The sequence below is a fragment of the Zootoca vivipara genome, chromosome 11 (genome assembly GCF_963506605.1).
Source record: "Zootoca vivipara chromosome 11, rZooViv1.1, whole genome shotgun sequence".
NCBI lineage: Eukaryota > Metazoa > Chordata > Lepidosauria > Squamata > Lacertidae > Zootoca > Zootoca vivipara.
Window position 1 is genome coordinate 33,918,353 of NC_083286.1, and position 14,760 is coordinate 33,933,112.

The 14,760-nt window shown below is 41.6% G+C and overlaps 1 protein-coding gene across 1 annotated transcript in view; it reads right to left on the reverse strand.

The window, feature by feature from the left end:
• ZNF366 (zinc finger protein 366) overlaps positions 1 to 8,503 on the reverse strand; it is a 30,355-nt gene extending 21,852 nt beyond the window's left edge. Inside the window, exon 1 of the mRNA XM_035100091.2 lies at positions 8,317 to 8,503. The gene's annotated coding sequence lies outside the window, so the exon portion shown is untranslated. The remainder of the gene's footprint in view (positions 1 to 8,316) is intronic.
• Positions 8,504 to 14,760: the final 6,257 nt, after the last annotated feature.

Here is a 14,760-nt window from a genome sequence, read left to right on the forward strand (position 1 = left end):
TGCTATTTGCATACTGCGTTTAATTCAAAATCACAACATGGCAGGGGGAGGGCAGTGAAATAAATGCAGGGGGTGTTGTAAATCCATAGCTGCCAAGTTTTCCCTTTTCTCGCGAGGAAGCCTATTCAGCATAAGGGAATTTCCCTTAAAAAAAGGGAGAACTTGGCAGCTATGTGTAAATCTGTGTTGCATTGTTACTAGTATTATTATTTAAAGCAAGTTTGCATGACTACTTATCAAGTTCTGCAAATAAATTGAAATGTACTGCTGGGTCGTGCACTAGGTAATGAGTGCTTTAGGGTCAGCCAAAATGCATACTGCTTCAACACTGGAAGCAGAAGTCATTGCCTCCCATACAACAACAGATTAATGATTTGCACTCCCTGTCCTTCCTTGAGCTGGCAAAGTATCAGCGTGACCACAAAGAAGAGAAATGTGAGAACATCTGGCCAGCTTTCCTTGAGACTTTTGCGTTGCGGTTAGCAGTTTGGTATATTTGAATTAGCAACATATAGGGTCACCTTAGCTGCTGTTCCCCTTTCCTATTTTGACTCTCCACATTTTCACATCAGTGGGTGGTTGTTGTTGTTGTTGTTTAGTCCTCATGAAAATTAATCAGCATTTTAGTGTGAATTTCTAATATAATTTTTTGTGTGCAATTTTGCCTAATGTACACATTTTGGTATGCAATTTTGTCTATGTATACATGGGAAAGCAATTTCCCTTACTGTGTGTGTGTTTCCTTAATCATGCCATTTTTCACTATGCATTTCTGTGCACAATCATTTCTCTTTGTGCATGTTGCTTGGCTGGAAAAAGGCATTGCAAAATTCAGAGAAGTGTGACCTTTGAACTGTAAGAACATCAGAAGAGCTATGCTGGATGAGGCCAGTGGCCCATCTAGTCCGCCATCCTTTTCTCACAGTGGCCAGCCAGGTGTCTGGGAGAAATCTACAAGTGGAACCCGAGCACGAAGCACGCTCTTCTCTTGTGGTTTCCAGCAACCCTCTTTTAAAGCCATCCAAGTTGGTGGCCATCATTGCCTCCCATGGGAGCAATAGTTTAACTATACACTGCATAAAGAACTACTTTCTTTTATCTGTCCAGAATCTGTCCTAACATTCAGCTTCATCAGAAGTTCATGAGGTCTAGTGTTGTGAGAGATGCATTTTCTGTGTCCATGTACCCTATGGCCCATTCACAATTTTATAATCTTACTCGCCTTCCCTCTAAAGTATAAAGTCCCAAACACTGTGTTTCAGTTTGCAGATTGTTTTGGGAAATGAAAATTAGGAAAGTTCGAGTTTAATGCAACCTGAACTGAATTTCTCCTCTACCCCTCTTCTGCCCCATTGCCATTTAAAGTACAGGAGTTCCTGTTGATCTCATTTGTTTCTTAGTCTTTGCCACACAGGTTGAGAATCTCTTCTGTGTTTGTTGCCATTCTGGTCATATGTAAAATGCCGCTTGGAGTATAACACATCTGCCATTCACATATTCAGCCTACAGGGAATTAATTCTGAAGCCATGACTCAACCTCCTCTTGCCTCTGTTCTCTCTCTCCTCCTTCTATTGCTGTCATTTCCATGGAGATTTTAAGCCCCCCTGAACCAAGTGCAGAGGCGACAGCAACTTTAGCATATCTTTCCCATGAAGCAAAGGGAAGCACAGCCTAATCAGAATCATTTTATAGCTCATCTCAGATATTTTCACAAAATGCCTTAGGAGTTGTTATCACATTAGGGGAGGCTATCTGAGTGACACAAGATCAAGCACATCAAGTTCTTCCAGAAATAAAGTCTGCATACAGGAACATTACAGAAATCAATTTTTAAATATAGGTGTCAAAGATATCCGCACATCACATCTGGGACATCCTTCATAAAAGATGCTGACTGTGTATTTAGGGATGCATATTCTGTCCCAAAGAATTCTTAGCAGACTAATTCACAAAGCACTTAAGTGGGTGGACTTGGCTTTAAGCCTGCAATTATAGTCAATTGGGGTATTTCACCTTTTAAAATCTCGAGTATTCCCAGTTTAAAAGTTTGCAGATTAGACAGTTTTCAATTTAAATTTTTTAGTTTCTTATCTGCAGCCCGCTTTTCAGTTTAAAACAAAGCTCCCAGTTAATATCAAATCAATAATTTCAACCTTAAAAGAAGACTATAATATTAGTTAGCAATTTAGTTATCAATGGTCTCACAGTTAGATGTTCGCATTATGCCTGCAAAACAGGTCAAATATAATAAGAACTGGTCTATTCAGGTCTAAAGCAGAGCTGGACTGAAAGGTTTTGTATTTCATAAGTTGCCAAGTGTCCAAATGTTGGTGTAAAAATGTAACCATTTTAAGTTTGAAACCAGCATTTGACATTCAAATGTTGCCTTTTGTACTGGTGAAATCAATGATATCAATATAAAAATTTACTAAGGCTGCAAATCCTCTGACCCTTGAAAGGGTATCCCAGGGGCCATTGGGTGTTTCTTTCCTTTTCTTTTTTATAATTTTTTATTGGTTTTACATAATTTTATACATTTTAACTTTAACCATTTCAAAACATTAAAATAAAAGGTTATTTCAAACCTTCGGACCTCCCTCCCTCCATGGGTTCATACGCGCGCGCGCACACACACACACACACACACACACACACACACACACACTGACTGCATCTTTTACCATTATCTATCTGTTATATATCCATAGTTACCATAGTTCATTTCACATTACAAGTGTCATTGTATCCCTGCCAATGATTTTAACTGGTTACAATGGTCTTTTAAATATGTTAAAAATTTATTCCAGTCTTTTAGAAATACTTGATCTTCCTGGTTTCTGATCTTTCCCGTCAGTCTCGCCATCTCTGCATACTCCATCAGTTTAATCTGCCATTCTTCTCTGGTCAGCACCTCTCCCTCCTTCCATCCATTGGGTGTTTCAGGTCTCCCACTCTGAAGATGGTCTGACATCAGAAAGTGATATCCAACTTTATAAGACTACTTCCTGCCACCATGGAAACCTCTGCAGCCATGACCTTACTGATGTCAGAGTTCCAACACTGCTAAAGACAAAGGGGCAGAATGTGTCATGACCCCAGAATCAAGCAGTGACCAGGATACTGAGACAGAGTCTACAGGGTCACCCGCTAAGGAGGCAGACCATGTTTCTGGCCCCAAGCCTAAAACGTATGGGACCACTGAACCAGAGACTGGCAGGAAGGAGCCCAATGAGACTCACCCTAAAGCACCAGGGCCTTCAGAATTAGAGCAAGGACCTTCAGGGGTGCCTTCGCCTGTGCCTCTCACAGTACCTCACCAGCCCAACAGCACAAAGAGCACACCGGGCTGCAGACCATGGAGCTTAGGAGAACTGCCTACCTTCTGGTCAGAGGGCTGGTTCTTTAAAAAAAACTCTAGACCTCTTAAAGGGGACAGAGGTGGACTGGAGGCAGACTCTCAAAAGACTTAAGTTCACTTGTTGGAACAAGTTTCTCACTAGGAGCTCTCCTTAGTGCTGAAACAACTAACTTGCCTTGCCCTGTGGGCTCCTTTGGGAGACCAGCACATGATGTACTGTAGTGTTGAGGGTGGATTAGGAATGTGTTGGAGTGGATGCAAAGGAGGCACAAATCTACAGTGTCCACAACTTTCTCAGTCACTCAATACCCCCTCCCAAAAATCTATATGGGAGTACATAATATTGAACAAAAATATTGATTCATACTGAACACAATCAGTACCATTTTTTTTTATGTTGCTCAGAAGTAAGCCCTTCTGTATTTAGCAAGGCTTACTCTCAGGTAAATGAGTTTAGGATATTCAGACAGTGAGACTTCAATGTGGTGGCCTCCAGGTGTTGAATGACAACTCTCATTATGCTCAGCCAACACAGCCAAGGGTTAATGGGAGTTGGAATTCAACAACAGGACACCACACAAGTTATGCCATCGTCTAGTTCAGTGTTCTTCAACTTTGAGTCCAGATGTTGTACTACAATTCCCACCATCCCTGCCCATTGGCTACACAATCTGGGGGTGGGTGGAGTTCTAGTCCAACAATGATCTTGGAACGCAAGGCTGAAGAACACTGGTGTAGTCTGTTGGGTACTTTTTTAAGGGGGGAAAGAAAATGTGATAAAGAAAGGGAGTATTCCCCAAAGAAAAAAATGATTTTCATACATACAAAAGTATTCTTGAATTGATAATGCATTGGTAATAGGTATGCATACAAATTAAGTCAGTTGTGGGGAGAGGTCAGCAAACCTGAATTGTAATGTTCCTATATCCTTACTTGGGCTTTGGGCTTGTCCCTCAGTCCTGCCTCCTGACTTATCTTTTGTTCTCAACTTGCTCTTTGGGCTTTTGGTTCCCAGCTGGTGACTCATCCCAGCCCGGAAAGTGGAACAGCAGCAAAAGAAGCAGTGCTGTGGTGAGCTGCTCACATAGCAGTTGTTTGTTTGTTTGTTTGTTACATTTCTAACCCCTCTGTTCTTCCCAAATGAGCTCAGGGTGGCACCAAAGGACCATTGCTTTAAAGTTTGCATTTCTTTAACTGTTTTGATTAATGGTCTTGGAACTGGAAGCCAGTAGAAAGCTGCTCAAGACCATGGCCTTGAATGAGTTGGAAATAGACAGCAGTAAAGTACACACACGCAGATGTGCACAAGGAAAGGCTGACTGACATCTCACTTCTCTATCGGAAATTACCTTCAGGTACTGATTTGGACTACAGAATAAAGCATTTTCCCAACAAGAGAACCACTTCCCGTCTTCATTCAGTTCCCATCCACATTACTAAAGTGGAACTGAAGACGTGACAACCCTTTTAAGGGTTGATGAAGTACACAAATAAGAAAGACTCAGGATGACTTCAGTAAGGCAGCAAACACGTCCATCCAAAACAGCCACACAGAGCAGTACAATTTAGGAAGCGTTCACCATTCCAGACCAAGTGTGCATGGGCCAGGGCTTTTGGGCTGCTTCCAGCAACAATTTACTCACACAAAGGTGTTTGTGGTTCATCTCGAAGGGCCCAAGGTGGAACATAAAGGATGCTGACACAATATTCCACACAAATGCTATGCTATAGAAGAAAAAAGCATTGCCCTCTCATCTCTGTCCCTCCCTCCCTCTCTCTCTCTCCCCTCTCTCCCCCCACAACTGCATGCAATCTAGAATGATAGTGTCTCATATAAAATGTAAACCAACTGTGAAAAAGAGACTCTATAAGTAAAAAAAATAATGAAGATGCTATATGTACATTTCCCTGTTTGCTTGTTTTGTGACACAGGAAAATCTCTAAACTTTTGAGCATCTGAGCCTAGGGAACCACTAACAGGGACTTTCCCGTAAGACCTGAGAGATCAAGCAAGGATATAAAGCATGAGGCGGTCCCTGAACCTTTCAAACACTAAATCCATTTGAAAACTGTCATGAATCAAGCAACAAGTTGAGACAACAGATCTTTAGAAAGCCTTTCAGGCTCATTGTGCAACGTTTCTGTCCCTTTTTGCTATTCAGCGTGGTTTTAGGTTTTCTTCTTTTATTGCTTGCTATTTGTTCTTTACCGCTTATCATTTTATTGTGGATTTCTTTTACTTTAATTCCTTGTTTTATATTGTTGGATCCTTACAGGTATAGTGGTGGGGTGTAAATGTTTTAAATCAGGAAATGAACGATCTGCCTAGAGGTTGTCCATATTCTGCATGGACAGCTATACAGCTGTTTCCCTTCAAAGAACAGCTACTCTGATTTCATTTGGCACTAAATCTTCCACTCCAGTTTCAGAAGATTTTTTTTTAATGAAATAGTCACATTCTCTGCAAGAATCTACAAGCTAATGTGAAATATTTAATAAATCATTCAATATAAAAATTATTTTTTAAATATTAAACATTTTGAATATTAAACGCAATATAACAATAACAGCAAGAACACGTTGTCTCATAAAACACAACATCGGTATAATCTCTAAAGTAACTGGGGCTACACATTTTGGAAAACTCTTAATATACATACATATATATATATATATATATATATAATCTTCCAGTATCCATATCTAAGCAATGATATGCAATATGTTGTTGTTGTTTTTCTCCCTCTCACTTTTCCTTCTTTTTTAGTAGAAGGAACAAATAAGCCCATTAACCAACCAACCAAGTTGTCATGCACCTTTAAAATGAATTCACCAAAAAACAAAACAAAACCCTGTTAAATGCCAGCAGATTACTCAGAAGGCAAACCAAAGATCTAGCATGAAGCCTGAATTTCTTTGACACTACGTAGTTTTGTGACTCTCAGGGTGTTTCCAGATGGGGCTTTCATACTGTAAACAGGTCACTAGCAATTCAGAGCATTTCATTTTGGTTTTTTTTTAAAAAAAAATAAATAAATCAGGATTTCCCCAGAAAGGGTATGTCTGAATTATGAAATTTTTCATTAGGTCAACCTGTTCTTAACGTTTGGCTTTTTATCCATAGTTTTAATGTTTATTTTATATTTCATGCAAATCACTTGCATTATTTATGATTAAGTGGTGCACATCCTCTGTTAAATAAATAAATAAATAAATGGGGACTGGCATTTTCCCCCTGACAATGTCATGTGACACTACAAAAACACTTGTGCTTATGTGGATCACTGATCCCTCCCCCCTCCATAAAAAATACCTAATCTGCAAACACACACACACACCAATCCTGACTGCTTGGCTGCAGTGAGAAACAGACTATATGGACCAGGCATCCCCAAACTGCGGCCCTCCAGATGTTTTGGCCTACAACTCCCATGATCCCTAGCTAACAGGACCGGTGGTCGGGGAAGATGGAAATTGTAGTCCAAAACATCTGGAGGGGCGAAGTTTGATATGGACCTTTGATCTGATCCAGCATGGAATCATTTATACCAGAAATGGAGAGCCTGTGGCCCTTCAGATGTTGGTCCCATCCCTTGCTACAGCTCCCAATCTCCCTTACCACAGGCCATTCAGGCTGGGGCTGATGGCAATTGGAGTCCACCAACATCTCAAGGGGATTGTTCTAGAATCTAGATAATACTTGAGGTCCTTTCCAACTCTACAATTCTATGATTCTACTATTTGTTTCCCATTCCTGGTTTATTCCTGGCGTCTCAAAGCGGCCCTTTCCCTTCCTCCCCCACAGCAAACATTCTGTGAGGTGAGTGGGGCTGATAGATTTCAAAGAAGTGTGACTAGCCCAAGGTCACCCAGCAGCTGCAAGTGGAGGAGCGGAGATGCGAACCCGGTTCCCCAGATTACGAATCTACCGCTCGTAACCACTACACCACACTGGCTCCCTTAACTACAAGGCAGAGGTAATTACCGTACTTGCTCTACTTCAGTGCAACACTGATCCAATTCTTCACGAAGAAAGGCACTGACATGGAAATTCTTAGCCAGAAAACTATTATGCCATTATGTGATATGCTTCTAAATATCAGTTACTCGGGTTCACAGGCAGGAGAACGCTATTGTGTTCAGGTCCTGCTTGTGGGATTCCCATAAGCTATAGGGGCAAGCAATCCCTTATAAAGAATCGAGATGTAACTAGTGATAGAGGAGAAATTCAATTAAGTTTCCATTTAAAGCTAAACGTATCAAATTCACACTTAAAAAAATAATTATGTGAACCAAAAGACAGCTATCCTGCAAAATTCGCACTTATCCTAACGTTGTGATGCAGTTCCCAAACCAGCTGGCGTCTACAAAAATGCACGTATTAGGGGAAAGTGTACACAAAAAAGAAGCTTTTGGTGAAAATAGCATGTAAAATGCATTATATTAGAAAAAATATTGTAAAAATGTATACAATAGTAAAAATTGCATATAAAAATATGTCTATTAGGAGAAATTCACACTAAAATGCAGGTGAATTTTCATGAGGATTCTTTTTAAAAAATTTTTAAAAAAACACAAATTGCTGCAAATGTAGATAACTGAATTTAAGACAGGGAAACTAAGAAACTGAGAGAAGAACTAAAATTGACAGATCCTTCCATCTCTGGCCATAATATCCTGTAATCAAAATGCTCGTTCTGATTTATGTGCCTGGGGAATGGGAAGAATCCTTTAAAATAAGAAAATCTGCCAATGTTAAAATACACCGAGAAACTTTTAGCAGTTCCCTTTTTGCTAAGATGATCCATCTTCCTCTCTCTTGGATCTCTGGTCGCTTGCTTCAGTAAATGGAAAACTGGAATGTAGTCCAGCCCAAAGCAGCATTTTCCTGTGATATCTCCTGAATTTATTAAAGTTTCACATGGTTACCTTCAGTACATTGGAAAGTTTAACTTACCAGCTGCTGACACTGCTCTGGTGGCTGTTGGCCCAAGTTCTGTACCTGCTTCCTAACTGGCAGCCTCTGTCGCTTCTTGAGTAGGGAACTGTGGTTGATTTAGAAAATAAGGAGGGACAGTGTTTCAAATGACTTAAGAAAGAGAACAGGAACAATCACTTCGTTCTGGGGTTGTTGGTTTTTTTGTGTGTTTTTTTCTTTTCGTTTTCTTCTCTCAGATGAGTTCTGTACCTTCAGAAAGAAGGAAGGAAGGGAGGGGAGAGGAAGTCAACAGCCCTTTAGCTTTCCTGCAAAAAAAATAAGGAAACGGCAGATAGCCATCTCATTTTCTCTCAAACAAAATGGTTGGAAAAATAAATATCACGAAACCAAAAGAAATTCCTCAAGTATTATATCTTTATGATGGATTTCGTAGGGTGTAATTTATAACTCGATGGGTGGAATGTGATCAAAACAAACACAATGTTCCAAAACGTAGAGCCTTGCCTTTGGGGAGTAAGATGCCCATATCTAGAAAGCATTTTAACAGCCCTAGCCAGAAGAATACAGACAGAGAAAATATACAAGGCAATTCAAAGGCGGGGAAAGATCTCGGTGTACACAAATAAAACTAATAGCCTCAATAGTACATTTATTAAAGAATAAATGTACATAAAGAAAGAAAATGGGTTCGGGCTTTTTGTGTGGTTTTGATGAGGTGAACATATAAATCTAAAGTGCAATCATAAGCATGTTTATTCAGAAGTAAGTCCCAGATGAGTATATATATATATATATCCCAAAAGATCATTTATTGCAATCGTGCTCGTTGTGCTCTTTCCAGGAGGGGCAGGTCTTGTGTGGAGGGATGGTTACAACAGGAGTTCTTCTGGCACGTGAACATGGCTTGAGCAAAGATAGGAATTATTTGTGGCACCTCTCATAGCATGTGTGGCTGATCATTCCGTTCTGTTTTGAGCCTGAATCAGTTGCTGCCACGGGAGTAGCAAAACTAAGCCTCCTGGTGTATAGTTTGCTCTAGGACAAGGGTAGGCAACCTAAGGCCCAGGGGCCGGATGCGGCACAATCGCCTTCTCAATCCAGCCCAAAGACGGTCTGGGAATCAGCGTGTTTTTACATGAGTAGAATGTGTCCTTTTATTTAAAATGCATCTCTGGGTTATTGGTGGGGCATAGGAATTTGTTCTCTCCCCCCCCCTTAAAAATATAGTCTGAACCACCACATGGTCTGATGGATGGTGGACCAGCCCACGGCTGGAAAAGGTTGCTGACCCCTGCTCTAGGATGCTTAGTTTGGTCAGAATCGGAGTATACACTTCCACAGTTAATGCTAAATACATTACTTCTGGTCAGTGCTTTTGGGGGTGGGGGTATGCATACCCCTAAACATTTTGTGAATCTTTGTACTTTTGTCCATTTACTGTATTTATTTTTCCCGATTTGAACTATAAAATGGTATTTTTCTTGACTTTTTAAGGGGGGGGAGCGCTGCTTCTGGTAAATGAGCCATCGTAGCCACTAGAAGGCCATGGAAATTCGTGACCTGGGCTTTTTAGACTCGTCTACCCATGTACTCTCTGAAACCAAATGGGTGTATTGGTTGCCAGATGTGACATTTTTTTCCAGCTCTCCTACCCCACTATTCCCCTCCTCCCCAGCTCTCTGTCTCTCCCCATCCCAACCATTAGTCAGCATTTTGTGGCTACTGAACACACTCAATCCCATTGGGCTGTTTGGGGGATTCACCCACTAAGGGGGATTCACATACATACCGGTACTTATGGAGTTCCCCTAAGCCTGTTGATATCTCTCTTCTGTGGGTGAATGACATAAGCAATGACACTCAAGCTTAAGCATGAGAAATAGCATGAATTTTGCTTCTTCTGGTTTTGTTTTCTAATGGAGGAATCCCATAATCGCCAGCCTTCAGCATGGAGTGATACAGCCCAGGATCAGTTTTACTATGTGATAAGGCTTATGTTTCTCCATTAGAAAACACATCTGAAGATGGTCAGTAGGACCACTGGTATCTACAAGAAAATGAAATCACTAGAACCTTCCCCCTTCTCCAATCATTTTCATGGATGAAAATGTGTTGCACTCCCACTGCTCTAAAGAAAGGCTCTTTTATATGCGTGTGGCGTAGCAAATGAACACATGCCAAGCTTCAAAGTAGTTATCAGCATCAGGAGTTGGAAAAGGGTATCGGCCAGAATATATACGTAGGTGAAAACAAGAACAGAGTCCTTCAGTCTGTAGCATTTCCTCAAAACACACAAAAGAAAAGTAGTCAAAAGAGGATTTTGAAGCATAGTTTGCTATAGGCTAGCATTGTTTAATAGAAGAGCATTTTGTTGAAACTCACCGTAAGGGTGAGTGCGTGTAGAACTCGTTCCCATAAACAGATCAGATAGGTTTGGGAAATATTAGCTGTATTTCTTGCCATTTGTTACTAGGAATACAGTGGACAAATATAAAAAGCATTTCAGATAAGTCTAATATTAATACATAGTAAGGAAAATTAATGCACACTGATTTATCCCTCCATCACCTGTTCAACTTACAGTGCACCTCCATGTCCCTTGTAAAAATAGGGTAAATGGAAATATGTCTTGGGTTGGGATAACAAGTTTAATAGTATTACCATGCCTAAGAAACATCTATGTCTGTGAGAGCTTGCAAAAGCACAGGGCTATCGGAAAACTAGCATATCAGGGAGGATATTGGTATTCCTCCCCTCTCCATGCTAGTTTTCTATAGACAGACAGGCATCTTCTCAGATCAGCCGAAAGGGGGGAGCTTCTCATGGAAATTTAAAACAGAAGCAGAAAGTGTACTTTTTGTGATTTGTAAGATCATACTGAAGGGGGTGCAGGTGGCGCTGTGGGTTAAACCACAGAGCCCGGGGCTTGCTGATCAGAAGGTTGGCGGTTTGAATCCCCGCAACGGGGTGAGCTCCCATTGCTCAGTCCCTGCTTCTGCCAACCTAGCAGTTCAAAAGCACGTCAAAGTGCAAGTAGATACAGTAAATAGGTATCGCTACAGTGGGAAGGTAAACGGTGTTTTCGTGTGCTGCTCTGGTTCACCAGAAGCGGCTTTGTCATGCTGGCCACAAGACCTGGAAGCTGTATGCCTGCTCCCTCGGCCAATAACGCAAAATGAGCGCCACAACCCCAAAGTTGGTCACGAGTGGACCTAATGGTCAGGGGTTCCTTTACCTTTACCTAGGATCATACTGAAGGGGGCAATCTGCCCTTGAAGTTTATTTGGAATCATGACCATCTGTGGTCTGTGAGCTGACTGGCTAGAATCCTCCATGTGGGCAGTCTAGGAAACAGCCCTCAGCCAGTTGCCAGTCTCCCCTTCTTGAGTAAAGCCTGCTCAGGACCACAGTACCTCAAGGGGCATCTCTCCCCATACGAACTGACTGGGACCCTGCAATCGTCACCTGAGGCCCTCCTTCGTGTGCCTCCTCCACGAAAGATCTGGAGGGTGGTAACACAATAACAGGGCTTTTCTGTGGCGATTCCTCACTTGTAGAATGCTCTCCCCAGGGAGACTCATCGCATGCCTTCTTTACTTATCTTTAGGCACCAGGCAAAAACATTCCTCTTCTCCCAGGCCTTTGGCAAATTAAACAATATCTGGCCTTTAAAACTGGGGGGGGGGGTATTGTTTTTGTTTGTTATTATGGTATTTATTTTTTATTTATTATGTTGTAAACCACACTGTGATCTTCGGATGAACAGTGGTATAGCAATAATAATAATAATAATAATAATAATAATAATAATAATAATAATAATAATAGACTTCAGTGACCTCATTATATAGTTGTGACTGATTAGCTACATAGCTTAGCTGCCAAGTATCCCATTTTTCGCGGGAAGCCCCGGATTTTAATCCATTTCCCACTGTTCTCCCGAATGGAGAAAAATCCCGGAAATCCTCCGGATTTCCTACCTGCCAGGGAGCCTCCATTTTGGGTGCCGCTCTTCCCATGTGTGGGCACCGGAAATTGGGCAGAGCGGCACCAGAAGTCGCTTCTACGCATGCCCGGCAGCCATCTTGGTGGTGGCCACATGGCAGCGGCCGTCACCAAGATGGTCGCCGCCATGCAGCCACCACCAAGATGGCTGCCGGGCATGCGTAGAAGCGACTTCTGGTGCCGCTCTGCCCAATTTCCGGTGCCCACACATGGGAAGAGCGGCCCCGGACGTTGCTTCTACGCAACTTCCGGTGCCACGCCACTACTGATCCCACATTTTTCAGCAGGAGACTTGGCAGGTATGCTACATAGTATCATGGATGATGAGATCATCAGACAAGGCAAGATTAGCGTAGCCCTTGCAGAAAATGATCGATCATGCAGATCAGCTGTTTGGCAAGGAGAGGAAGCAGAAGAGAGCAAATTGTCAATGTTCTGAAAGCCTAAGCGAGTAGATTGGGAAACAAAACACACATTTCAACCGTCATTTACCTCATCCAGGTAGGGAACAGATTGTCAGGAGGCTGCTTCCGTATCCCTTTCCCCCCACATTGCTTCTTAGCTAAAACAAGTGATCTTCCTTCATTTCCATGAACACTGGGCACTGAATGAAGCTCTTTTTCAAAATTCTGTTGCAGAAAAAAGCCAGCATTCTGACTCCTACAGTGAGTCATAAATCAGAATGTGCAATAAATTATTTTAATTCTACTGGGATGCAAACACCAACAATGAGGCATTGTGGGCTGTGTGCAAGAACTGTGCGCAAAGCTCTGGCTCCAAAAACCAGTGCACTGGGAAGTGCTCAATATTTAATTACCCTTCGGAAGAATGGAAGCGCAGAGGAAGGTGAGGCAGAAAATATGCTGAGGAATAGGAAAGGAAGGAGAGGGTCATATATCATGTAACCTGAAGAGCAGTGGGCAAATCTGTCAGATAGATCAGGCTCGCAGCAGTTCCGCTAGGTCAGCTTGCAATTTTGAGCATGTGGGAGGGCAAATAGGAAGCAAGACCTAATCAGGGCTCTTGAGCCTGAGTCTAAATTTAATTGGCCCTGCTGCAGAGTGAGAAAACACCCCCAACAAAACAAAACAAAAACCAGGCTAATTACAGGATAGTAGATCTGGCGTGCTATGGTCCATGGGGTCACGAAGAGTCGGACACGACTAAACGACTAAACAACAACAACAACAAGATCAATCAATTATAGTGCATTTTATTATAAGCACTTTTTTTAAAAAGTAGTGATACAAATGTACTTTGAAATGTAACATGTTGCAATAATAATAATAATAATAATAATAATAATAATAATAATAATAATTCATACCCTGCCCATCTGGGTTGCCTCATTCATTCTGGACGGCTTCCAACACATATAAAAGCATAATATGTAAAACATCAAACATTAAAAACTTCGCAATACAAGGCTGACTTCAGGTGTCTTCTAAAAGTCGGATAGATGTTTATTTCCTTGACATCTGACGGGAGGGCATTCCACAGGGTGGGTGCCACTGCCAAGAAGGCCCTCTGCCTAGTTACCCATAATTTTTCTTCTCGCAGTGATGGAACTGCCAAAAGGCCCTTGGAGCTGGTTCTCAGTGTCTGGGCTGAGTGATTACATTATAGTTGTGATGCAAAATAAGTCAAAAATCACAAATATATTAGGAAGGTGAAATTGGCTTCTAGTAATGTCCTAGTTGATGACGAGCAATGCTCTTTAGAACAGAGAACTGGGATAGGGGGTCATAACATACATGTAGCTGTCATTTACCTGTGCAGTTCCTCATCCAGGTAGGGATGCTCACCCCAAAGCATGCCTCCATATGCCCATTAGGCCCATTATGAATCAGAGATACTTATCCCAACAGGATAGATAAGTCACCAGAGGGATCAAAGCTTTGAAAGGTCTCCTTGGATATTCCACAATGAGATACCGCTGTGTCTACCACAAGAGACATTTCAATAAAACCAAAACAGTGCATAATAAACACCTTTTTTAAAAGTCCTAATGAAAATCCACCAGCCTTTTAGTGAGAAGTACTCCTACTAGACACATTTTTTTCCCTGCAATTTTGCCTAACATGGTGCATATTTACACTAATATATACAGTTTGCCCTAATGCATGCATGTGTGTACAGACTGCTGGAGAACAGCATTGCAAAATTTGGAAAACTGCAAAATTCGAAGGATGGCTGTGTTTCAGTTTGCATATTGTTTCAGAAAGTGTGAATTAAGTAAGTGTACCTTTAAATATGAACCGAATCAAAACCCATACTCAAGAATATTCTCCCGCATCTTCTTCTTCAGAGAAAACGACTTTCAAACCAGTTTAAGGCTGTGGTGTAAGTAGGGCTATAACGGGACCTTAATTTTGCTGTTAGGCTGACCTATCAGTCGCTACCATTGAGAACCACACTGGCACATGCTCTGGGAACTCTATGCAAATGGCACTTGAG